Source organism: Chrysemys picta, chromosome 11 (assembly GCF_011386835.1).
Source record: "Chrysemys picta bellii isolate R12L10 chromosome 11, ASM1138683v2, whole genome shotgun sequence".
NCBI lineage: Eukaryota > Metazoa > Chordata > Testudines > Emydidae > Chrysemys > Chrysemys picta.
The window spans coordinates 65,588,297-65,614,664 of record NC_088801.1 but is presented as its reverse complement, the minus strand read 5'-3'; the positions used below and the strand labels follow the sequence as shown (position 1 = coordinate 65,614,664).

Below are 26,368 nucleotides of genomic sequence, written 5' to 3'. Positions count from 1 at the left end.
CTCACTCTCTTCAACTTTTCTCCCATATTTTGTCCTATCTTTGTAAAACTGTATTCTCCTTGGAGCAGGGCATGTGTTATACTCTATAAAGCGAATGCTAATTTTGACATATAATTTTAAAAATGTAATAATACGAAGGCAAAGGCGGTTGATAATGGAAATTGTGAGAAAGCTTTATTCTGACAGCTCTATTACCAGAGTGTAATTATTTCTGTTTATCTCTCTCTCCCAACCTGTGTAGCGAATACAGATTTATTTTCTGTGTTTGAGAATATCGCTCCAGAACACTACATTTTATGGGGGAAAAGGAAGTATGTTTGTATTCTTGGACATGAGGGGAAGAACTAAGTTCTTTGGACTTAATCCTGTGTGCCATGCTAAAACAAAACTTACTGAGGGGAATTTTGCCTGAGCAAATGGTAGAGGATTAGGTCCTATGTACATTAGTGTCTTTTTGTCTATTCTTATTGCTGTTATTACTAATTGTGGCATTTAGCTATGGCACCTCAAGGGAAACACCAGGAGGCATTCTGCATTCAGAAGTGTCTCAGTGCATAGAGCAGCTCATAGACTGCTGTGGCTTTTTAAGGTGGGCAATATATGTTCCCCCAAGAGGCCAGCTCATGTGGTGAGAAGAGCATAGCTTAGCCAACTCCCTGTCTTTCCTCACCCCCTTTCATCTGAAATACTACCAGGGCAGAATTGTGCTGTCAGGCGCTGCATTCTCCCAAACATAGAAGCTGCAATTCTTGCAGGCCCTTACCCAGATCTATGCTTCCAGGTAAAGTTGGGCATTGTAGCCCTAAGTGAAGACAGTGTGCTGCTCAGTGCAGTACAAATCAATAGCTAGACCTGGGGTTTAAAAAGGCTTGATGGAAATTTCTCTTCATTCTATTTATCAACCTTGCTGCGGCTGCTCTGTGTTTTTCTTTTAGGACCAAATCCTAAACTGGCACTGAAGTCAGCGGAGTGAAACTGATTTATACCAACTGAGGATCTGGCTGTTAATTTGTTTTCCAGACCTTTTAGTCTGTAGCTATTTTTCCTCTAAATCTCAGAAAAAAGACAGAAGAACATAAGCCAGGAATAAATGATTGGTAAATGCATGGAAAATAATTAAACAAGCCCTTATTGAGAAGCATTTTCTGACATTATTCCTGGGTGCAGGACAGGATGGCCTTGTTAAGTCTGAGAAGCTCTTCCTTATAAGCCCCTACTCCACTATAAATCAGGCACTTTAACATCTCCCTCCTATTAAACTGAAACCACTTTGCACAAGTTGACACTGTTTAACAGTGCACTTATTCTAAATGTGTTAACTTTCATTGTGTACTTTTCCTGGCACTTTCATTCATCAAAGCATCCTCTCTACTGCTACATGCTTGCTTAAGTACAAAATGGATTTGGTGGATAGGGAGAATGTGGTGGACCCAAGGCTTTTGATACAGTCCCACATGACATTCTGATCGGTAAGCTGGAGAAATGCAGGCTCGGCAGAACTACCATTAAGTGGATACATAATTGGTTAAACAACCACAAACAAAGAGTAGCTACTAATGGAATGATGTCAAATTGGAAGGAGGTCTCAAGTGGGGTTCCACGTGGATCTGTTCTGGGTCTGGTGTTGTTTAACAACTTTATTAATGACCTAGATATAGGTATAGAGAACATACCGATCAAGTGTGCAGATGATACAAAGTTGGGGTGGGGTTGCCAGTACTTTGGAGGATAGAGCTAAAATCCAGAGGAATCTTGATAAATTGGAGAACTGGGCTATAGGCAACAAAATGAAATTCAACCAAGACAAATGTAAGGTGATACACTTAGGGAAGAAAAACCAAATGCACAAATACAGACTGGGGGAAAACTAACTTTGCCAGCAGCACTGCTGAGAAGGATCTGGGAGTTGTGGTGGATCACAACCTCAACATGAGTCAGCTGTTTTTGAGGGAGGAAACAAACACAATTTTAGGTTGCATTAACATAGGCAGACCATGGAAGTCATGGGAGATGATAGTACCACACTACTTGGTGCTGGTTAGGCCTCAGTGTGAGTACTGTGTCCAGTTTTGGTCACCAATGTATAGCAAGAATGTAGAGAAACTGGAAAGAATCCAGCAGTGAGTGACAAAGGTGATTGAAGGGGTGGAATACAAGCCATATGAGCAAAGGCAGAAGGGACTGGGTATGTTTAGTTTGGAAAAGAGGAGATTAAGGGGATATGATAGCAGTCTTCAAATACTTGAAAGAATGCCAGAAAAAGATGGAGAAAACTTGTCCTCTTTTGCTACAGAGGGCAGGACAAGAGGCAGTGGGTTCAAACTACAGCATAGCAGATGTAGATTAAATCTCAGGAAACTTCCTAACTGTAAGAAGAGTAGGAGAATGGAACAGACTGCCTGGGGAGGTTGTGGAATCTCCTTCACGAGAGGTTTTCAAACGGAGATTGGATCAGTGGACTGGAACACTTTTTATAGTGGGGGTGCTGAAAGCCAGCGAAATTGTAAAGTGGTGGTCCCTAAACTTTTTACCTCGTGACCCCCCTTATCTCTGTCTCACCTCCCATCACCTAGAGCTGGTGCCAGGAGCAGGGCTGTGGCTCCGGGGGTGGGGGGGAGGAAGGGCACGGACAAGGGTAAGGGAGCGCTGGGGCCACAGCTGGGGATGGGCATGGAGACTTGGGCATGGGGCCAGCAGCCGGGACCCAATGTGCGGGACCAGGAGCAGAGCTCTGTGTGCAGGGCCTGGAGCAGAGCCCCAGGCATGGGGCCAGCAACCGGGACCCCGCATGCGGGGGGCCTTGAGCAGAGTCCCGGTGTGGAGCCTGCAGCCAGGACCCCACTTTCTGCACCCATCTGTCTTGGATGGTTTAGACACAGCAAATCCTGCATCTGGGCAGGGAGTTAGACTAGATGACCCTTGCAGTCCTTTCTAACCCTGCAGTTCTATGATTCTATGAAAAACAAAGGCAGCAGTCTAAGACTTAAATTTGCCTCACCACTCCGTGAGCTTTTTTGCAATCTCTACTGCCAGTGAGAAGTACAAAGAATGTGTTTTATTTATTCCACTTCTCTTTATACTCATAGGATATGGGGCTATCCAGTCCTAATGCCCCCTCTGTTTTAATTGCTATCACTTTGTTTTAATCTGTCTTAATATGACACTTTTTTAGTAGCTTTTTCATTTTATCCCTCCAGAAAACTGATCTCTGATGCTGGGCTATTTTCCTTGCTGAACAAGGCAAAGAAATTATTCAGTTCCTTAGCAGTATAGCATCCTCTACTGTCATCAAACTTCTCTTTTTATACTTGAAGGAACTTAAATTCTATATTATTCTGTGTGGGTTTTTTTTATAAACATGTAACAGTCTACAGGTGAAATCTTGGCCCCGCTGAAGTCAACATTGATGATTTTTTCATTCTTTTCTTTATGTTTCCTCCTTTCTGTCTTGAATTTTTGATTACTTTATTTGGTAATCTTCTGCTTTGGTCTTCCAGACTTGGCGTCTCATTCTATGCTGTGCCTCCTTAGAAGGTGCAGCACAGAACATGAAGCTCAAGCAGATGGGAGTAAAAATAGCTTTTAGTCACTTTTTTGTGCTGCCTTGATTCCAGGTCAGCTTGGGAGCAGTGTAGTTCCCAGCACTAACTTAGAGCAGCCCCAATGGCTGCTCTAACTTATTGTATGCTCCCCAAGGCTGCCAATGGACTCAGCTGCAGCTTGGAACAGCCCAGAATCTTGTTTGTAGTAGAGGAATCAGCATAGGGCTGCTTAACCAGTCCCTATGCTACTCCTGGGCTAGGACAGTTCTCTCCTACCCACATGCAGTGCCCTTACAGATTCTGTATGTACACAGTGGGTTACATGGTCTGGAGCAGCAGAGAGAATCTATGCCATCAATTAGCAGCTGTGGTGGGAGTTTCTCCTGGCCTTCTCTTCCCTTGTACATCCTGGTTGTCCACATTAGTAGTTTTCTGCGTCTAGTAATTTTTCTTCCAGTTGTTTGTATATTTGTTGACCTCCCTCTAACTTGACTTTAATTTCCTCTCTGTGACTTTAGTAGGGTATGTGAAGAGATACTTCCAGTTGAACTAAGTGTAGAAAAAACTCTTAAGGGTGGAGAGAATATTCCTTTTGACTCACATATTAGAGCTACCTATTCTGTACCCCTAGTATCCTGAGTCTCGATTGTTGTAATATACAAAGTGCTCATACAGTGCATTGAACAGGTCAAAGACTCTGTTAAGGTTTCCGCTATTTCAGGATAGGATGCAAAGCCCACTTCTTTGAGAGAGCCTTCCCACAGCAACATAAACTGATGAAGGCAAATAGGAAGAGAAGAGAGAGGAAAGGAAAGGAAAGGAAAGGAAAGGAAAGGAAAGGAAAGGAAAGGAAATAAAATAATGAATACAATCCTTTAAGCTTAAAAGGACTTGGAAGTATGGTCTTAACACTAATGTAATACAGGCAATAATAATAATAGCATAGACTTCTTAGATAAATGTAATAACAATCATTAGTTGTGGGTGGGGGGACCCATTTAAATATTACTCATCTCTGCATCGTTTCACTCCTCCTTATCTGGCTACATACCGTGTTCCTTCCAAGCACATTCATTCCACACTTCTAGTTCCTCGTTTGCATGCATCTTCATGCATCTCACATTTCTCTATTCATATTTTAGTGTTAGGGCTCTTGGTGTTTTGCCTGGTAAATGAAGAAAGAAATTATACACGATAATCTGGAATATATGCGCTTGCTAAGGACCAACATTCTGTCATTGTTTGCTGTGACAAATGTGGTTCTGTCTTGTAGTTTACCCACATTTAGTAAACCGCAATCTAGGAAATCACATGCATCTCAGATTTTTGCATAGGGCAGGACTCATGCAAAAGTAGCCATATATAGCATCTTGCAACTGACGAGAGTCAACAAGCTGAAAAATCCTCAGGCACGTACGGTAAAATATGTGATCTTGGGCATTTCTCTATTACACAGTCTACTCTTATGTGTAATCCCACATGAGGCGTTCCCTGGTTTCTCATGAAAATCACATGGTCCTTCTAGGTTACATACAACAATGACAGGCAAATATACTTTTAATCTGACACATTAACACCCGTTATAAATTCTAGATTCGAATGAAAGTTGAAAAAGATCACTTTACATTTCAAAGCAACAGACCTCATCTAGTCCTTGCATTTTAAGCAGAAATCCATACTGAAATTAGCCAGCGGCTGGGGTCCACTTGGCAGTGCGGTCTGCCCTCTGATGTCATCTTGGAGGCAAGGCTCATCAAGGGTGGATGGATGGTCTCATGATAACGTATGGGACCATGCTTAGGAGGAACTGGATTTCATTGCTGGCTTTGCCACAATGCTTTTGATGTGAGCTCTGACAGGTCAGTTAAACTCCCTCCACCAAACCAGGGTGTGGTGAACCTTAATGAAGTAAAGCACTTTAAGATCCTTGGAGAAAAGGCACTAGACAAATGACAAGTATTACTGCTTCACAATGAGGTGATATCACAATGTTACACCTGCCAAATTCAACTCACAATATTCTGGCTTTGTTTAGTTGACCAAAAAACAAGTGGTGCAGATTGAGTCCAAGATTCTGACAAATCTTTACGCTTTGGGCTCATCTAAATACATGTGAAATACTCTTTTAAAAGCAGGCCCTAAGTCTGTTTGTCTTCTATATATCCCACACCTCTTTCTTTCTGACATTCACATGCTTGCTTGCTTTTTATTTCTGTCACTAATTTCCCTTTCATCCTCTTCTTCTGTCATGCCAAAGAAGTGGGTAGGCATATCCAAGAATATATAAGTCTATACTTGCTAACTACTATGAAAAAGAACCATAAACATGTGAATATTATAGATATTAATATCCATATGCAGAGTTGTACATTGATACAGACAAAGAACCAACACTTATCAGAAATGGTTAGAAGAGGCTCATAAGCAGCCTACTATATCATGTGAAATCTAATCTTTCAGTGCTTTGAGAGGTAATAGGTATTTTGAGCCCAGTTGCATATCCGTACTCAGAGGTAGTTAAGAACAGTGGGTATTTCAGCATCAGCAGATCTTTAATATACTGGTTTTTTTTGTTTGTTTGTTTTAAGTTTGCACCAGTCAGTAGAGACTCATAATGAACATGCAGGTACTTCTGCATAGGTGTTCTCTGTTTCTACAACAAAAACCCTAGCGTATTGCTCAGCAACTTATCTGTTTCTCTAGAGAAAAGAAAGCAAGATAACCTTTCGGCTCTGGCATCAGCACTCTCTAAAGTAGCCACGCGTTGAGCTGCCACATAATTAGTCCTGCTTCAAAGCTGACAGAGTATTCACGTACCATACAGAGCTAGCTGGCTCTTTAGCTCCTCCCAGCATGCAATTAAAGGCGGAAAAACAGAAGTTTGTCTGAATATTTTGGTATTCAAGGCCCTTCAGCTGGCTCCGTGCAGGTAGACCTCTATGCCCACATGCAGCTCTGTGGAAAGTCAGTGGAGCTCAGGTTGCTGAGCTGGTTGTAGGATTGAGAACTAAGTAAATATATTTAATTGAATCTATGTGTATATATAGAAATCTTTATGCAGAGCAAGCTCCTTTTTTTTATCCATCACATCTGTGGTACTCATTTCTATTGGCATTTGGAAACGCTTCTTCCTCAAATAGCATCACAATTAAAGAATGAATTCTGAAATTGAACCAGCATTATTGGAGACTGGGAAAGGGATGTAAAACAATTTCATTTATCAGAACAGCATACTATTTAAAAGGAAGGTTATGGATGGTTTTACAAGGCTTGTCATTTCTCATTAGGGTCAGTATGACACAAGTTTTGCTCTCCCAGGTTATACAGTCACAGGGATTTGAATTGAAATTACAGCCTTTTAATACCCCCCGGAGCCAATCTATCCTTCATGTTGTTTCTATCTCTATTAATGATACACGTAGGCAACATTACCAGCTATAGACATGTATAGGTAGAGAGAAATGACACTACCAACATTGCTGTAAAGTTAACCATTGGAATTCCGATGAGAGTTGGGTGCTTAATTCTCTTAAACTCTTTTAAAAATCCCAGCCTACAATAAGAGAAAACATGGTGGCCACTGGAATGATGTAAACCCCCACAATGGAGCTCACTTATAGCTAGCAAACTATTTTTCTAATGTTACCGTATTAATGTAATATTAAAATTGCCCAATTCAGTTATTTTATTTAGAGCGGGCTACATTAGTAAATAGTTTGACTGACATATGAAAGAAAACATTATTGTCCATATAAGGGCTTCTTAGACTCATCGAATATAAAACGTACTCCTGGGGGAATTCTGTGCCAAAAAATTAAAAATGCTGCGCACAATATTTTAAAATGTTGCAAAATTCTGTATATTTTATTTGTCAGAATAATAATATAATCACACCAGTTTCAATTCTTTTGGAAATTTATTTCAAAATACCTGTCAACAAGTATGCCTGTAACAATATGGACAACAAAAAAGATTCAGGAAATGATTTTAGACAAATAGATTCTTTGCTAGGCATATTAATACTGAACTTTGAGTAATTCATTTAAGCTACAATACAGAAATGTATTTGCTGCACCCTCAGAAGCAGTGCAAAGGCTTGGGGGAGTCAGGAGTAATGAGGAGCTGAGGGAGAGAGAAATAATTGCTGGGAAGGAGCCTGGGAGTGAACCTGGAGGGTCATTGGATATGGGTGGGAGAAGTATGGAACAGGGGGTATTTGGGGGTGGAGGAGGGATTGTTAGGGAGTTGGGGAGCCTCCCCCAGTGCAGACCCTGGCTGACCCCTAACCTCTCCCATTTAGTCAGACACATCAGCCCCTGTCTCCATAGGCTTCTGCATCCCCACTCAGCAAACTCCTCCCTCATCCCCATGTGTCCCTGCACTCCCACTCAGCCACCTTCTGTCCTCATGTGTCCCTGAACCTCCTCCAATTCAGCCCTGGCTCAATACTGCCCCCACTAGCTCCTGTGCCCCCACCCCAGTCTATCTCCCCCACCACTAGCCCTTCTGAACCCCAGTCTGTGACCCCCCAGAAACCCCATGTGCCCCGCTCTGTCTGTCCCCCCCCTCATATCCCTGGTCTCCTCACCTGGCTCTGTGGGCAGAGCGCTGTGAGGAAGGCAGCCTTTCTTCCTCCCTGTCCATGGTTGGCTAAGCCAGCTGCCCTCTCTTCTGGCACAACAGCAGCCCCTGGCAGGCAAAAGGTGTAACTGCAGCTCCTCACCAGCAGAATGTATTTTCCGGAGAGAAAAAAATCTTCAGGGGACATGAATTCTGCACATGGACAGTGCAGAGAATTCCCCCAGGCCATTTGACACACTGATTGTATGCATGTGACTGACTAATACATATAAAAATATGCCAGGGTGAACCCTTTTTGTCTTTGGTTTATAGATACAGGATTCAAAAGTTATACAGATGAGTATGCTCACTCATGACCAGCTTTCAGCTGATTTATGAAGGCAAACCCTGGTGTGATTTTATTTTGTAGCAATTAGAATTTAATCTAGATCTAGTCTGAAATAACTGCTGGGGAGGGTCAACCAGCTAGTGAGATGCCTGCACATAGCTGGGCAATACTTTCTTATATATAACAACAATATTTGGTGTTTTCAATGGATCTCATTGATGTGCATAGAACCTTATCACTCTGAGACATCTTAAAGCACTTAAAATAGTCATCATAACATACCATAAGTTATAAATATAGTCTTTGGTGAGATAGAATATTACAACCATTTCTTTTTGAAGTAATCAATGCACTTAATCCTAGATATCCCCTGCCATCTCATCACCCTCTCATGTTACTTAGATTCTTCATCATGAATTCTCTGTCAATTTTGTCAACATTCGGCTTCTTCTGCAAAACAGAGCCTCAACTCCCAAGCAAGTGGCTATGACATTTCTCTTCTATTTAATGTGACCACTCCCCCTTTAGCTTACAACCTTCAGGACATTAATAGAATATACACAAAAATAAAAATACCTACTCTCTATATTCTATACTCTGATTACACATCCCTCTTATACTGAGCCTGGTACGCAGCATGGTCTGATAAAGGATACTCAAGTGATCTAAAGAGTCAGTTAACTGCAGCTCGCAAGCCCATCCAGCTGTACTCAAACAGATAATAGCAATAAACACATTATTCTAAACCTGCTTGCTAATAACTGACACGTTCACTGTCATTAAAAGTGAGGAAGGGAAGTCAAGCATTCTCAATGTTCCAAGCATCACTATGTCCGTTGACAGCCCAGCTCCTTTTTTGCCCCCCTGAAATAGATGAAAAATGTTTGGCCACTACCATTAAAGTCAAAAAGCACAGCTTTTGAAGATGAGAAATACCAACATTTGGACATCCCCCGACCCCAACACAAAGCTGTCTACACATGTGGCCACGAGGAGAAGTAAAAGTTTCTCCCAGGGCTTAAACTGGTGGTGGTTGGGGAAGAACAGGATGGTGCAGGGAGGAGCCCACCAGAGACTCCAGCCAACAGGAGCAGCTGCAGAAGCAGCCAAAGGTCACCCTTCCCCCCAGCACTCCCCCAGGCTCAGAACAGTGCAGGGGAGACCCATGCACACTCAGGGGACACTAGGAACCAGGCAGTAGCCACCCTCTCTTCGCCACACCTTGTTGCCTTGGGGGGGGGGGGGGAAACTGCAGAGATGAACCAAACAGGAACCAGTCAGTAAGGGCAGAAGCAGCAAAAGCAAGGACCTGTGGACTTTTCTACCATTTTGAATGGACTTTTTCTTCCCTGTGTACCTCATTGGCTGTTTGCTCCAAGCTTCCCCCTCCCTCAGTCTCTTCAACTCAGCTTCACTCTAGCCCTCCTACCCCCTTCTCACCTGCCCCACCCCCCTCACCTCCTTCCCATCAGCCTCCCCTGGTCCTTCCCTTTTCTTTCCATTTAGCTGATTCTCTCTTAACTAACCTCCCCCGCCCCGCAAAAAATGTGGCACTCACATGGCGCTTGTGGCCATCAAACTGTTCACTCTGCTTGTGTGTTCTGCCCTTCCCTGACTCTGTGTTTATCTTGTCTACATACACTGTAAGCGCTACAGGGCGAGGACTCTGTGTTTATATGGCTCCTAGCACAATGGGGCCCCACTCTTGGGGGTGCATCTACACTGCATTCTCCTTACAGAGGTGTATAGATACAGACAAGGCATGTCCCCCAGCACAGGTATAAATGGCAGTGTGGACTGCGGGGCAACACTTGACAGGTCTGAACCCTCTGGGTATGTACCCTACATGGCTCTTTACATGCCCAAGAAGTGCCTCTCCTGTCTACACTGCTATTTTTAGCTACAGTGTGTCCTGCTGCCTTTCTGCTGCTGGAGCCTTTCCCCACGACTTCCCCCCTCGCCGAGAGCCTTTCACTGACACACGTAGCTACACACCACAGTGTGGAGGCAGCCTGCTTTTCATGCACTGCCTTGCTACACATGCCCTCAGGGCCGGTGCTTCCACTAGGCGACCCTAGGCGGTCGCCTAGGGCGGCAGGATTTGGGGGGTGGCATTTGGCCGTTCTCGGCAGCAATTCAGCGGCAGGGGTCCTTCCGCTCCGCGTCTTCGGGGCGCTTCGGCGGCGGGTCCTTCACTCGCTCTGGGACCTGCCACCGAAGCGCCCCGAAGACGCGGAGCGGAAGGACCCCTGCCGCCGAATGCTCTGAGGAGGAGCGCTGCCGCCTAGGGCGGCAAAAACCCTGGTGCCACTCCTGCATGCCCTATGCACTGCCACCAGTGGTATGCAGTGTAGATGTGGCCTTGGTTGATCTTTAGGTACTACCATAATAATCATGATTAATAATAATAAATCCCTGTTCCCTACCCCCGAAAACAAATGATCGAACAAAAGCTCTAATGCTAAGCTGTAGTTTTTCCTCATCTTCTCCCTTTTACTTCTCCTTTTTTTTCAGCTGGTAGCAGTGACAAGTGGCGAGCGATGGTTTCTATACCCACTGCCCAGTTCCAGCAATGTTGCCTTAAAAACTGAATTACAGACTGGGTAGACACTAGCAACGTCTCTGTTCTCCTCTGGGGATTGTATTCCCGAGTAGAGAACCTTACGTGTGGAGCTGGGCAAACTATTCAGAGTAAATTATTTGAAAGACAAAGTTAGCTCTATCTTTTCCCTGCTTGTGAACAGAGCTTGATTTTTATGAACTTGTTCATTGTTCAGTGTTTTGACCAATGCTATGCTACAGCTACTACATGATGCTTCATCAAACTGTCCATCACTGAGCCAAGTTGGACCCTTCACAGTTCTCCTTGTTCAAGGACAACCCAGGGGTGCCACAGAATCAGAACAGTAGTTCCACTCAGATCACTGCTATAGGCCATGACTGGAGCATCTCTACACTCTGAGCTTTGGCAACTGAGACTGACTTGCAGTCGCCCTAAGGTTGTTCTAAATTGCATTGGGAATCCCACTCAGTGGTAGGATTGGGGCAAAGGGAGGAGTAAATGTGGCTTAAAATCATGTTTACATGTACTAAGCAGAGTTCTGGTATGACCCAGGGTCTGGTCTTTTGTATGGATGTATTTCATCTCATGGATTCGCAGGAAACTAAACTAAAAAGTAGCTATTAATTTTGGGTGTCTAACTTGAGGCACCTACAGGATTGCAGTCAGATGGTGTACATTAGAGCAGCCTCTACACTGCTCTAACCTATGCTGAGCCCTGGCTGGTGTGGATTGGTCTACAAAATTAGGAATCATAGTCTGCTCCTAGACAGTCTCCTCCACCCCACTCCCCTGCACAGATCAGATTTTGGCAGAGAGGAAAATCTGGCCTGTAATTCATATTTATTATGTGAGTTTTGATGGACTTTCTGTCGATATTCAGGTCACCAAAATAACCTGTTATACAGCTGTCATAACTATAAAGGGAAGGGTAACAGCTGTCCTGTGTACAGTACTATAAAATCCCTCCTGGCCAGAGACTCCAAAATCCTTTTCCCTGTAAAGGGTTAAGAAGCTCAAGTAACCTGACTGGTATCTGACCCAAAGGACCAATAAGGGGACAAGATACTTTCAAATCTTGGGGGCGGGGAAGGCTTTTGTTTGTGTTCTTTGTTTGGGAGTGCGTTCGCTCTCGGGACTGAGAGGGACCAGACATCAATCCAGGTTCTCCACATCTTTCTAAACAAGTCTCTCCTATTTCAAACTTGTAAGTAAATAGCCAGGCAAGGCGTCTTAGTTTTCCTTTTTTTTCTCAACTTGTAAATGTACCTTTTACTAGAGTGTTTATCTTTGTTTGCTGTACTTTGAACCTAAGACTAGAGGGGAGTCCTCTGAGCTCTTTAAGTTTGATTACCCTGTAAGGTTAATTTCCATACTGATTTTACAGAGATGATTTTTTACCTTTTTCTTTAATTAAAAACCTTCTTTTTAAGAACCTGATTGATTTTTCCTTGTTTTAGATCCAAGGGGGTTGGATCTGTATTCACCAGGAGTTGGTGGGAGGAAGGCGGGGGAATGGTTAATTTCTCCTTGTTTTAGATCCCAGGGGAGTTGGAATTGTATTCACCAGGAGTTGGTGGGAGGAAGAAGGGGAATGGCTAATTTCTCCTTGTCTTAAGATCCCAGGGGTTTGGATCTGAATTCACCAGGAAATTGGTGAAAGGTTTCTCAAGGCTTCCCAGGGAGGGAATCCATTGGGAATGGTGGCAGCGGGACCAGAGCTAAGCTGGTAGTTAAGCTTAGAAGTTTTCATGCAGGCCCCTACATTTGTACCCTAAAGTTCAAAGTGGGGATACAGCTTGACAACAGCATATTTATTTTTTTGTGTATAAAAATAAATACGTGAGAACAATCATTTGAAAAATCACTTTTTCTAAAAGGTGGGTACTTTCCATTCTGTATTCTCTTGTATGCTCCTTTTTGTGTGATGTAACCGTTGATAGATTAAAAAGCCAATGATGTTAATAGAATTGCGCATTGTCAACAGATAATGTTCTCTCAGTGAAATATAGCCATTGAGGCTTAGCTAACGCATTTACAGCAAATAAGCACATGGATGGACATAAAACAAAGATGTTTATTTTCCAAGTGACATATCATTGCCATCATTTGGATCCCAATCCTTCATATACTCAAGCACTTGCTTAAATATTTGCAGGATTGGGGCCTAGGTACTCCCTGCTGTCAGTGTAACATCTTCTACTGACTCCATCAGGCTTTAGATAGGCCTTAAGTCACTACCAGAGATGAGCCTGACCCTCTACATTTAGATGTGGATCTCATCTTTCTAAAAGACCCTGGGTGTTTGTTTCAGGGGTTTTGATTCTGCCCCAATTTTAGTCACTGCCTTTTAGCTCCATTCGAGACCAGAATTATTACAGCAAAGTAATTACTTGAAGAAAAAATAATAATAAATTGGAGCAACCTAGCTGGTGGTTAGTCACTGCAGGAAGTCTGTCCTGGTTGCATACCGAGAGATTAAATTTTGAAGATATTATAAAAAGGGGCCTGTCAAAGCAAAGAAAAAATGTTAAAAACAGTATGACAGTGGACTTATTAAGGTAAAAGGTACAGTAAATATAACATTATTTTTCTGATCTATGTTGGCAGAGAGGGTTTTTGGTATCACTTAGAACTGAGCAGAGGACTAATAGAATTGTGATTGGGGATGACTGTATCGATCGCTGCTGTCTATCATTGGTTTTTAAATTGCTGGGGGGGAGATCTTCAAAAATCATTGCTATAAGTTAGACTCCTAAGTCCACGTTTAGGCACCTAAATAAATGTGTCGATTTGTAATAGTCCTGAGTACACAGCAGCTCCCATTGCCTATGGTTGAGATTTTTGAAGTGGGTCAAGGGATTCAGGGCCAGATTTTTCTAAGTAGTTAGGGGTCTAAAGATGCAGATAGCATCTATCTACATTCTTAGGCCTCTCAATACTTTTGAAAGTATTGAAAGTGGCCCTTAACCACTAATTTTAATTAAAGATGTGTGTCTAAATCCCCTGGACTTCTTTGAAAATCATCAAGAGATTTTCCAATCTGCCTTAAGGGATTTGGATGTCCAATTCCCATCAAAATTAATCAATTGCATTTTAAAGTATAAAAGTGATATCATAAAGATACTTTAAGCTGTTCAGATAGCAGTTGAAATCAAAGCTTATGTGGCAATTATTGTGTTAGATAGTAGAATGAATAGTGTAAATTATCCTGTTAGACACATTTTCTGCATATGACTGTATATGATGACTGATGTTAAGTCTTTCAGAAATAGATATGGACTGTAGGCAAGAAGCCAGAACAGGGTAAAATCATGTTCAGAAAGGAAAGAAACCAAAGTGCAGAACTCCTCACAAACAATAGGCAGAACATCGACCAGCAAAGTAGTCTGTCTCACAGCACTGATGTGCAAACTGATGTACAAACTTTCACTTCTAGATCACAGACTCAAATCTAGCCCAAGTTTGTACTTCATGAAAGTGATTACAGCAGGAAGCCATTTGACGGCTTATGTAAAATGAAGAACAGGAGTACTTGTGGCACCTTAGAGACTAACAAATTTATTAGAGCATAAGCTTTCGTGGACTACAGCCCACTTCTTCGGATGCATATAGATACAGACTAACACGGCTGTTACTCTGAAACCTATGTAAAATGAGTTACTGTTTATAGTGAACAAGGAGAAACTACCTCAATTTGTACCCTTGGTGGCAGTCTCAGGGGAGAGGCCAATTTAGCCTTTCATGTTCTCCTAAACCTGGATTGAAGCACATTGACAAAACAGTGTGGGGGAAATTTGTGCCACCCATGCTGTAATTCATCTCTGGATGAATAGTGATGATCGGTTTCATTCTATCAGCCTTCACATGTACTAGTGTGGAATTTTCATAAGTAACTGAAAGTCAATGGGATTTGTGTTCTTGTGTCACCTTAGGACTTTTGTTGTTTTATTTTTTAATTTGTAGATTTGTGCTAGTTCTGACTTAGGGCCTGATTCAGGAAGGGCACATAAACACATGCTCAAAGTTAAGCATATGTATAAGTCTCCTTCTGGAATAGAGATGTTTTCCGGGATTGGGATCTTAATAATTATCTCTGACAGCAGTGAATACTAACCAAAAACAAACAACCCATCTGTGGATCGGGCCAATTACATGACATTATTTTGTAATGAGAGTGGTTACTAGATCACATTTTACTAGCTTTCAATGATGACATAATGTGAGTTACTGTACTGTGTATGTCACACTTTTGGGGAAAAAAACCCTCTTGATTTAAAACCTATTACAATGAGATCTTTAAAATAAAAGACCCTAATCATCTAAACACTCACACATGTGCTTAACTTTAAGAGCATGTATTGTCAAGTGAACTTCAATGGGAATATTCATGTTGAAAGTGACCAACTGATAGTTTTGTCTTCTCATTCACGTAATATGGTGAATGTACGGCCTGTTCCTGCATTCCTTGAACTCCAGAGTCCCTTTCCACTGTTTGCTATCGTTGAATAGCTCACAAAGACATGGAGCAGCTGCTAGATATGGCAGTAGGTTACCTATAATACTTGCATAATAGTGAGTGCGAACCCCATTTCAGACCCACTCACCCTGCAATCACTCTTGCTGGGTGGATCGCATATTATCATAATTTCCAGAAGTACCCTTACCCCCGCCACACACCGGATTGAAAGAGCCTGTAAGAATGGCATTGCAATATTAAAATGATTAGATGATCTTTTAACAACATATCTAAAACAAAGCTTTCTGGACAGGGAATTTCTAGGAGTACTTTAACATCCAGGTGCTGTTGCTCAAAATATTAATCTGCCACATAGGTGTGTGTATTGGGAATGCCCACTGTTATAGTTTTTTGACAGCCGGTTCAACTCTACTCTTATTGCTTTCAGATCGCCTAGCACATTTCTATATAAAAAAATCAATCTCAAATGCTAGTGTCCAACTGTATTGGAGAAGGCTAGTTTGGTGTCTAGTTGACACAAAACTTATATTAGCAGGATTTAAAATTGCAGACAAAGCCGAACAATGATATTATGAGGTTGCATGAAGGTTAATGTTGTTTAGGCAGATGGTGAATTGCAGATTCAACCTGTTGTCACAATAATGAATGTGTTTGAAAAGACATTTATGTGGCAAATAGAAGAAAAATGAAACAGCACACATGCACACACAAATTTAGCATTGCTGGCTACTGTTTCAATATTTATTTTTTTTTAAAAAGCTGATGTATTCGACCTGTTTCCACCAATCAATATGAGAAGCAGCATTATAGATTTAAAAGAATGCACCTTTCATACTGATTCACCATAATTTTGCCTGACAGCAATGACAGAAGCATTTGATCCGAGTCGGGCAGAATTTTATAGCTCTATTAAATTTAATTCCCCCTCCTCCTTCCATCCACCACGTTCATTTTTACCCTTCTTTCTCCCTCCATGGCACAGAGCCATAGCAAAGTTGCCCGCAAAATAAATCTGGTTCATGGAGGGTTGGTATAATAAGGTTGACGTATTTCTCCTTTGCTGACAAGCTTTGTAGTTGTTTTCTCTTTGGAAGCCATCTTACAAAATGGGGCTGCTCTGCTGAAATGTAGGGAAGAAGGGAATAAAGTAGCTTTCCATTCCTCCATTTATTGACTCAGAACAATGTGGCTGTATTTTTAAACAAATATTTATAACCCTTCTAAAAGTTTGGGGCCAGATCCTCAGCTGGTGTAAATCGTCATAGCTCCATTGAAGCCAATGGAATGATGATGATTTACATCAGCTAACGATGTGGCCCAGGCAGTTTTCTCAAGGTTAATGATGCTAAGAGTATTAAAAACAATTTTGCTTATTAAAAGAAATACTCCTTTTTTTTAATTGTTCCCTATCAATTGTTCCATACAATGCAATCCCAGCAAACTAGAGACCAAGCTGTTAGATAAACAACTGTTAACTTTAAAAGCAAGTAAAGCGATGCAACTTAGACTATCTTGAAGGCATCACTCTTGAAATATTACACATTTGTTTTAACTTTTAAGTGATTAAAAACTAAGAATAGGCAGCTTTAAAGAGTCATACACGTTCTTTCGGCAGTCCTGGCAGAGAGATCACTTAGAAGAGAGGCAAGCAGATAATGACTTTGGTGTGGTTCTCGGCATTTTGATGACATAGATTCAGAATCACAGACAGGGCCGGCTCTGGCTTTTTTGCCGCCGTAGGCAAAAAAGCCACCCGCTGCCCGCCCCTCCCCCCCCCCCACCAGTGCGGCAGGGGAGGGGGCCGAGCAATCCCCGACCGGCCGGAGCGCCGGGGGGAGGGCAGCGAGCCCACCGCGGCTCTGCTCTCCCCGGCGGCCAGAGTGCTGGGAGCAGGGCGGAGAACCCGGCTGGGGCTCTCCGCTCTCCCCGGCGGCCAGAGCGCTGGGAGGAGGGCCGCTCTCCCCGGTGGCCAGAGCGCCGGGGGAAGGCGGAGAGCCCCCGGTGGCCAGAGCGCCGGGAGGAGGGCGGAGAGCCCTCGGCGGCCAGAGTGCCGGGAGCAGGGCGGCGAGCCCGGCCGGGGCTCTCCGCTCTCCCCAGCGGCCAGAGTGCCGGGAGCAGGGCGGAGAGCCCGCTGCGGCTCTCCGCTCTCCCCGGCGGCCAGAGTGCCGAGGGGAGGGTGGAGAGCCCCCGGCGGCCGGAGCGCCGCGGGGAGGGCGGCGAGCCCAGTCGCGGCCCCGCTGTGCCGCCCCCCTCCAGGCGCCGTCCCAAGCACATGCTTGGTGGGCTGGTGCCTGGAGCCGGCCCTGATCACAGAGCCTGGACATCAGTTTTGCTTTAATCCTATTGCAAACGTATAAATGGTCCTTTTAAGTATTTGGTAACATGGGGTTTGTAATTTAAATTCACAGTAAAGTTTTCACATGAAGGAAAGATGATGCTGAAGAATACATTAGCCCAGGCATTCTCATGCTGGGGTCATGACCTCCTGGGAGGTTAGAAACAAGTGTCGGGGTCATGACCACCCTGCCCTTCCAATGATGCTAAATGATAGCAGGCTCCTTGGTAGATCCTGGTTAACTGGGTGGAGGATACCTAGTATGGAAAAGGCTGAGAAGCACTGAACTAGCCTATATTGATTAAATTTAGGTCCAGTTTTGCCTTGTGCACATTTGCTTGTCTCCCTGAAGCTAATGGGAATTGAATGTGTGTAGAATTTGACCCATTAAGTACAAGTTTTGCCAAGTTTACTTTGTTGAAATGAGGAACATCCTCTGTATCTTGCTGCTTTTCTGGTAAGTAAAGGGAAAGGATTGACCCTAGTAGGCTGAATTTAGGTAGAGGAGAAGACATCACGTCTAGGTAAAAGGAAAGCACAGTAGAGAACATCACATTGGACTGAGCTTTAGGTAGAGAATTTGACTTCTTGTTTCTGATAATTTTTAATACTTTTATTTTGTTTTAATCTCTTGAACGTAGTGCAGTATAAATTCTGGATACAGCTGACATTGCTGTAAGGGGAGCAGTGGCTGTGTACAGCCATGTCAGTCCCGTGCACACTGGAACAATTGATTGAAACAATTGACCTAATGTGCAAGGAGAGATCTGTTCCTATGCCACAGGTGGTTGATGTGGAGCTGCTCAAGAGATTTATGTCTAGGAGCACCTCCTTTCCCAAGCACAAGCCCTAAAGTTCTCGCTCCCTTCCATTCTATTCTCCAGCTTTGGACACAGGGATCATTTCAATCCATGGGCTGCACTGTGGAACTCATTTGCAACTATAGACAAGGGAGGAGGTGCGGACCAGGTCTTAATGTACACATGTTGTCAGGATGGAGAGAATCACTGGGTTACTGTTGGATTGTCTACCTACCTACCTCTCTAAAGTTTTATGCTGCTGGACCATCACCATACTATCTGAGCATCTTCTGTGTGAAATCAATAGCAACTGAGGAAGTTCCAAGTGGACTACAGAGTCTCTACCACTTTCTTTTAACACCTCTGATTGGGATAGAGGGGTTGTTTTTGACTTTTTAGATTTTATTTTCCCCTACTTTGTTTGTTTGTGGTTTGCTTGCTTGCTTATATGGTAGAGGGTTATTGAGTAGAAAGGGCATCAGTGTTGTGAGAGTCATTCTTGTGATTGGAAATGTTTTTTTTCAAAGTGGGAGGTTTTGCAGGATTTACAAAAGATGGTCCGGCTCTGGATTGGCCTTATCTGCTCTGGAAGTTTGTCTCATAGCCAGACGCCCTGGACACAGAATGGTGTCCCCAGCTCTCACATACTTTGCCTTGGGTTTTGTGATGTGTGGTGTCCCAGAGGAGCACACTATCGCAGTGGTTCATACGTTGAAATTTGGTCTTTAATGTGGTTGGGGCGAAATTGCTTTGAAAATTAGGACCAACGCCTTAAACTGGTATCCAAAGTTGACTGGGAGCCAGTGGAGAGATTTAAGCACAAACTTGCTACATGTCTTCCCCAGCCAACAGCTGCCATGGGCAGGCTCTCCGTCCTGACGTATCTTGTCCATCCAAGCTTCCTGGTGAAAAACGCCCTTTCAGAGCTCATTAGACAGCTCCATTTCAACCTGCCTTGGGCTGCATGGCCTGTTCAGTCTCCATGGCTGTGACTGAGGATGCCCACTCTCCACTCTGGCTAGGATATCACGGAAGCACTGGCTCCCCTGACAAGGGCCTGACTGAGATATGTAGCCTGTGGAGGGAGTCACTGACTCCCCTGTTAAGGAGAGGAAAGGGTTGGGCGGCTGCAGAGCCATTGCAATGGGAGGTCCCCCTCAGGATTCCCGAGAGCATCTGTGGCTGTGGAGCCTGGCCTGCCGGCTCTGTGCTGTGGGTGCTTTTATGGCCAGGATTTGGCCTTTTTTAACATACTAGAAAATCACATCAAAAGCAAGAAATAAAACCAATGAATAAATCTGTGAACCACCACTGCCGCCCACCTAAACAACACTTTGATCTTATTTCAGCAGGCAGTGGGACTGATTCCAGCCCTATACATTGCTCTGGCTACATACAGGGGCTTTAAAGGAGCTGTACAGGGAAGTGTGCAGGAGCAACATAGTGCCATCCTAAGCAGCACTATTGTGCTCCCTGTCAGAAGCTGCAGCATGGGTGTATGTTGGATGTGGGAGGCATTGTATCTTGGTGGGAGGGGAGTGGCTGCCCCAGTCTTCACTGTGTAGATTCAGAGCTTGCGTGCATCGAATAGGCAATCCACGAAAGGCTGACATAAAAAAACGGGCCATGGGAAGGTGGTGATGTAGCACAGAATCTGTTCCAGTATGTCTATAATTTCCTATATCATTCCATATTCCCAGTGTGTACAACCCACATTCCAGCACATGGAATCTAAAAGGCCTGTAAAGTAGAAACAAAATGATTTTCATCATAGTTTTCCTTAAATATTAATAAGAACATTATTGTTTTAAATCTCATGTTACTTACACAGATTATGCACAGGAACAAAAACACATTGTTCTTGGATGTAACATTTCTCAGCGCTCCAGAATTATTGATTGATTGATTTTCTAGCATGATAAATGTATACATCACTCCCAATAAGAATTTGTGTATGGTGATCAGGGGTGGGAGAACCCAGTTCACAAAACATAAAAAATTCCTCTTCTTATCCTTCATCTATATTTACACCCAGTTTTGAGCCATGTTTTCCCGAGTTTATGAAAAGTTCAGAAGACTTTTCATCTCTGTGTTCCCATTGGAATCAGGGATGGAATCCAGCCTGCAATAAAGTCAGTGGGAGTTTTGCCATTGACTTCAGTGAGGCCAGGATTTCACCCCAGGAATGCCCAAATTCCATGAGAGAGGCCACTCTCAATCTTTATTATTTCTATTATTGTAGCACCTGGACTATTGTGGTAGGCACTGAACACACACAGAATAAATAGACAGTCCTTGCCCCATAGAGTTTATAGTCTAAGTATAAGACAAGAGACAACCGATGGATACAGACAGACCGATGGGGGAGTACCAGGAAACAATGAGACGATATTGTCTAAATAGACAAAGCAGATGCAGGCCGTATCTAGCTCAAAGCAGAAGTTATGAAAAATCTCACCATAAAACCCTTGTCCTCATGAGACCCCCGCAGCATGTTGTAGCAAACTCCAGAGGTTCTAGTAGTTAGAATAAGCATCCAAACCCTTGGATGTCTGTCCTAGCTGAATTTGAATTCAGAGGGTCTGATTCGCATTAGGAGTAACTTCTTCGTGGGCCTGATTCTGCTCTCATGTAAACAGTGGGCCAGATTCTCTCCTATGCCAGAGCCCTACTCAGAGCAAGAGAGGGGTCTTTGGGAACCTGTTACAGTGTCTTGATTTTAAGGACTCTTCCTGGCTCCAGCACAACTTTGGGCTTTTGCTGGGCCACTTTAAGTTGCACCACCAAGGAAGGGTTCTTAGTGGACCCCATGTCAGTGGAGGATAGGTGGAACAGATCTCCGTCACACCCCTTTCATGCCTTTAAAAGTGTTCCCAACACGCTCCCTATATCAAAGTTGGGATGGCTGGTTCAGCACCAGGCTGCTGCACATTTGCACTAGCAAGGAAGTTCCTCTCCAACAGCAGAGGTCTCTTAAGACTATTGGCAATCAGCGTCTGACCCCTTTACATCATCTGAATGGTGTAAAGAGGCTGAATACACTGATATTCACTGGTGCAAGTGAGATCAAAATGACACCTGGAACCCTATACATTATTACCAGCACACAACTCTGGTGTGTTTTATTTGTATTATCATAACACCTAGCAACACCAGTCATGGACCAGGACCCCATTGTGCTAGGCACTGGGACAAACACAGAACAAAGAGACAGTCCTTGACTCAGAGATCTTACAGTCTTAAGTAAAACACAAGAGACAACGATGGATACAGACAGATGAGAGAGCACAAGGAAACAATAAGACAATATTGGTCAGCAAGATAGGCAGAGGTCTTAGCACACCAGCAGCTTTATTGTTGAGTTTTTTGTAGGCCTCATGGCATTTCCTCCAACTCCGTCTTGAAGAAAAGTCAAGCAAATTATTTGACTTTGTTGGAATTATTTTTGTTCTGAATATGTACATTCATCACAGCCAGATTTATCCAAGACTTTTTAGCAGCCTCACTGCAGCTTTGTTTTTCTTCTGCTAAGCTATTTGAGATTAGATTTTCCTGTGATTGCATACTTGTGACGGTTTACCGGTGTGATCAACCTAATAAATATTTAAAGCTGTGATTCGTTTAGCCAAAATAGCATGTTAATGTTTGTTAGCACTGTTACGAATGTTTTCCTGGGGCTGAAAATCGGTCTATTTGATTAACCTTGCCCTTTTGTGTAAACACTCCTTGTGCCTGATTCTGATTTCAGTTTCCCCAGTGTAAACCAGGATTAAGTCAATTAAAGTCCATGGAGTTTCTCTAGCATCACCACCTCACTAGGTTTGCTTTATCAATGCAAACATTATCGCATGATGGTTGAGTAGGTTGTAAATCTAAGAACAAATCCATGAGTAGGCAGAGGTTGGCATATTGGAGCATAGATCTGGCCAGGAGAAGCCTTTTATTTTGAGTGTCTACGGTAACTGAGCAAGTCTGAATCCACCTTCCACTTTGAAGATATATTCACCAACAGTGAAGCAGCATTATTCAACATGTACGTGACTGAACAGAAACAAGGAGCTTTCATGTCTTACTATAATAGAACTATCTCAAAAAAGTCTATTTACGTTGAGGCTGCGTTCTCAGTGCAATGAGATCCCTATATTGCCATCAACATTGGGGCAAAATGAAGATGAAAAGCTACTCCTATACAGGTGTGAAAGGTGACTAAAGACCTGAAGAGGCTCATTATCTAGCAGGCATCAAGCAGGATTCAAAAATCTGATCTGGACTTAGAATGACATTCTCTGCTCCACTCACTGCCTTGTACTGCACTATAGTCCATCACCTCATCAATGCATTGAAGATTGGGCTATCCCAGGTAAATTGTGTGTATCATCCCCCCCATCTTTAGTTTCTGAGATAGCTGAATGTCTACAATAGTCCTGATATTTTAACCACTGGGGTTAGGGTGCATATGAAAGTCTGTTCTACATGCTATGTATCATTTCTCTTATGATGTCCTACTTAGTTGAGGGAGTTGTGGAGAAGGGGCACAAGACAGTGCAAACACACTTGAAAATCAGTTCATCGAAACAAAACTTGTCTTCAGGAGGTCAACATATTGGCAAAGTTTCTTGTTGCATGGGGGAAAGCTGCCGGCATCTCCCTCTGGCTCTTACACATAGGGGTGGCCACAGGTGCTCCATGTGCAGCCCCCGCCCTGAGCACCAGTTCCACAGCTCCCATTGGCCGGGAACCATGGCCAATGGAGCTTTAGGGGCAGTGCCTGCAGGCAGGGGCAACGCATGGAGCCGCCTCACTGAACCTCCGCCTTGGAGCCAGAGGGAGATGCTGGCAGCTTCCTGGGAGCCACCTGAGGTCAGCGCCACCCAGAGTCTGCACCCCGAACTCCCTCCTTTGCCCCAAACCCCTACCCCAGTTCTGACCCCCTCCTGCACTCTGAACCCCTCGTCCCTGGCCCCATCCCAGAGTCCGCACCCCCAGCCAGAGCCCTCCCCCCCTCTGCCACCTCAACGCAACCCCCTGCTCCAGCACAGTGAAAATGTGTGAGCGAGCAAGGGAGGGGGAGAGCGAGTGTCAGAGAGTGGAGATGGAGTGAGCAGGGGCGGGGCCTTGGAGAAGGGGTGGGGAGGGGTGTCGCCTAGGCAAGGGATGGGGCAGAGGGTGGGGCAAGGGTGTTTGGTTTTTTGCAAACAGAAAGTTGGCAACGCTAGGGGTCATTTATATCTGTGCGAAGTGATTGCAAAGCAGATGCAACACACCACCAATTAGAATAGTAGGGCCTGGTTCTCATTTGCATTAAGGCCACTTTGCACTGCTTTGGCTCTGGAAGTGCAAAGTGGCCTGAAAATGAGTCTAAACTACATTTATACCCACTTCAAGATCACTTCAAATTGCCGGTGTCGTTAAGTGGCTTTAGTGAAAATGAGAATCAGACCCCAAGCATTTTATGCACACTTCACTGTCCCCTTTGCACACATATATATTCCCTAGGAGTTATTTTGGGGAAGCTCTGTGACTGTGTTATACAGGAGGTCAGACTGGATAGTCACGGGGTCCTTTCTGGCCTTGGAATCTATTAATTTAGGTACATATAACCAGACAGGGTGCAAGGGAGTGAAGAAGCAGGCCCGGGATGTTCTTCTATTCTAGTTCCAGAAACTTCTTTTGTCCAGTTCAAAATCTTATGTAGTGTACAGTGCAATCAGATGTATACTCTGATCTTGCAGCATAATTTTCATGAAATACGTGCCTCTCTAAAGATTCCATCCATGCAGGATTCTTGGTCCTCGGTTTTAGTTCCTTAGCAAAAGAATGGCTTTGCTCCCCAGGCTCTTAAGGTTTTCTTACCCTTAAGGTAGCAATAGCTAGAAAGTAAACCACGCTCTGCCTGGCTGTTGAACACCACTCCTGGAGTATTCATTCTTCCCTCCAAAAGTTCCAGTCGGATCTTTCTTAACAGAGCTCCCTGCAGAAACAGCACCATATTGGCAATTACTTCAGCTCTTCACCAGAACCATATCACTGTATAGCTATGAATTGTTGGGTATTCTTTTCTTGCGCCCTACCTTGTCTTCCAGTCAGACCAGTCCTGTGTCAAATTTCAGAAGACTTTTTGCCTTAGCACCCTGGCACCTTCCTTGAGGATTAGGACCTCCACCAGTACTCTGATAAAATGATCCCGGCATTGTTCTAGTACCTCAGTGCCTGTTTATTTCATTGCATTAATGGCCTTTCTTTGTACTGGGGTGTGTGTGTTAGCACCTCAGGACTACTGCTGCACTTTGCTACCAGTGTTGCCTTGTTGCTTCATGCCGAGTCTGGACATGCGTTAGTGCCATAGTTACCTAGAACTGGTGAGGAAATGATTTTTCCCCACAAAAAACCCTAAAAAAATTTTTTGGTGTTCATCATTTTTCTCCATTTTTTAATTTTTGTTGAAAAATTCCCACCCAATATTTTTCAGATGAAAGCAGAATCTATTGTAAAGCCATTTTCTAGCCAAAAACAAAAAAAAAAAAAAAAAAAAACCCAATATGTAGGCAGAAGGTTTTACACCTTTTCCAGCTGGACCCACTGAGTGCCACGATATCTTTGGCTCTGTAGCACCAAGCACTTTTTGCGTTTGGGCTCTAGAACTAGGTTGGTGCTTTGGAGCACTATGTGCTAGCTCTTATATGTGCTTGTTTTCTCTATATGTTTTCTCTAGCTCTTATATGTGCTTGTCACACCATCGTGATGCATCTCAAGAAGTGGGAGCATCTTGCCATTGGGGAAGGGCACTCCCAATGTTGTGTCTTGCTTTTGGGTTGATGTTGGTGGTAAGAGTTTTAGGATATGGTCCTGAGAGTCTCGTAACTTAACTGGACTGGCTGGGAATGTATTTGTTCCACTACATGTATGACTCGTTGAACAAAGACATCACTTTGGAGGGTGTCAAAAGTTCAGTCTGTGTCATATCCAGAGGGGTCGGGATCTAGGGTTCCAGATAAATTACCAATAGTGCCAGCTTGACCCCTGCAGGCAATTAGAAGGTACAGGAGACTAGATGTGATAGAAAATCGTTCTTGGTATCTTCAGAGGAGCAGAATTGTAAGGTAAGTAATTTTCCCTTACATGGAGTATGAATCCTTAATACAATTTAGACTCCTTCAGAGGGTTTTTAGCCCTCATTTATTGCCCATGTGCAAATACTTTCTTGATGTGTCTGTTATCAGACAGAATGTCAAGGAACAGAACCACTCAATGATGGGGCTGCTCAAAGTGTAGCCATTTGAAATTTGAGAGAGGATAAGGTCTGTTATGAATTCTAAACATTCTTGTCTTACACTTTGAACTTACCAAATTCAAAACAATACAAAGACCTCTGATCTTAGTATGAAACAGAATAAAACAATTTTTTTGGAAAAGCTTGGCACATTTCATTTTGAGGGGTTTTTTTACTTTAAGCTTGATTCTGTACTTTAGATAGCTGTGCAAACCCACCGAGTTATCCTTTGAGAAAACTGATACTTTTTGTGCGCATAGGCAGAAACTGAAGCTGGGCAGAATTCCAACAGGGAACACAACTTTTACAGTGATTCCAATGTGTGTGTGTGTGTGTGTGTGTGTGTGTGTGTGTGTGTGTGTGTGTGTGTGTGTGTATAAAATCCTGTGTTTTCCCTGGTGGAAATTTGCCAGTTTGGGTGCCAGTGGATTTCTGTCTCTCTTATTTCACAAAATAAATCAAAGTAGAAGTT

At 43.5% G+C, this 26,368-nt stretch overlaps 1 protein-coding gene across 9 annotated transcripts in view; it reads left to right on the top strand.

Annotated features, from left to right (window-relative positions):
• The window catches only part of ERBB4 (erb-b2 receptor tyrosine kinase 4), a 986,993-nt gene that overhangs the window by 864,231 nt on the left and 96,394 nt on the right, over positions 1-26,368 (top strand). The window lies entirely within an intron of this gene.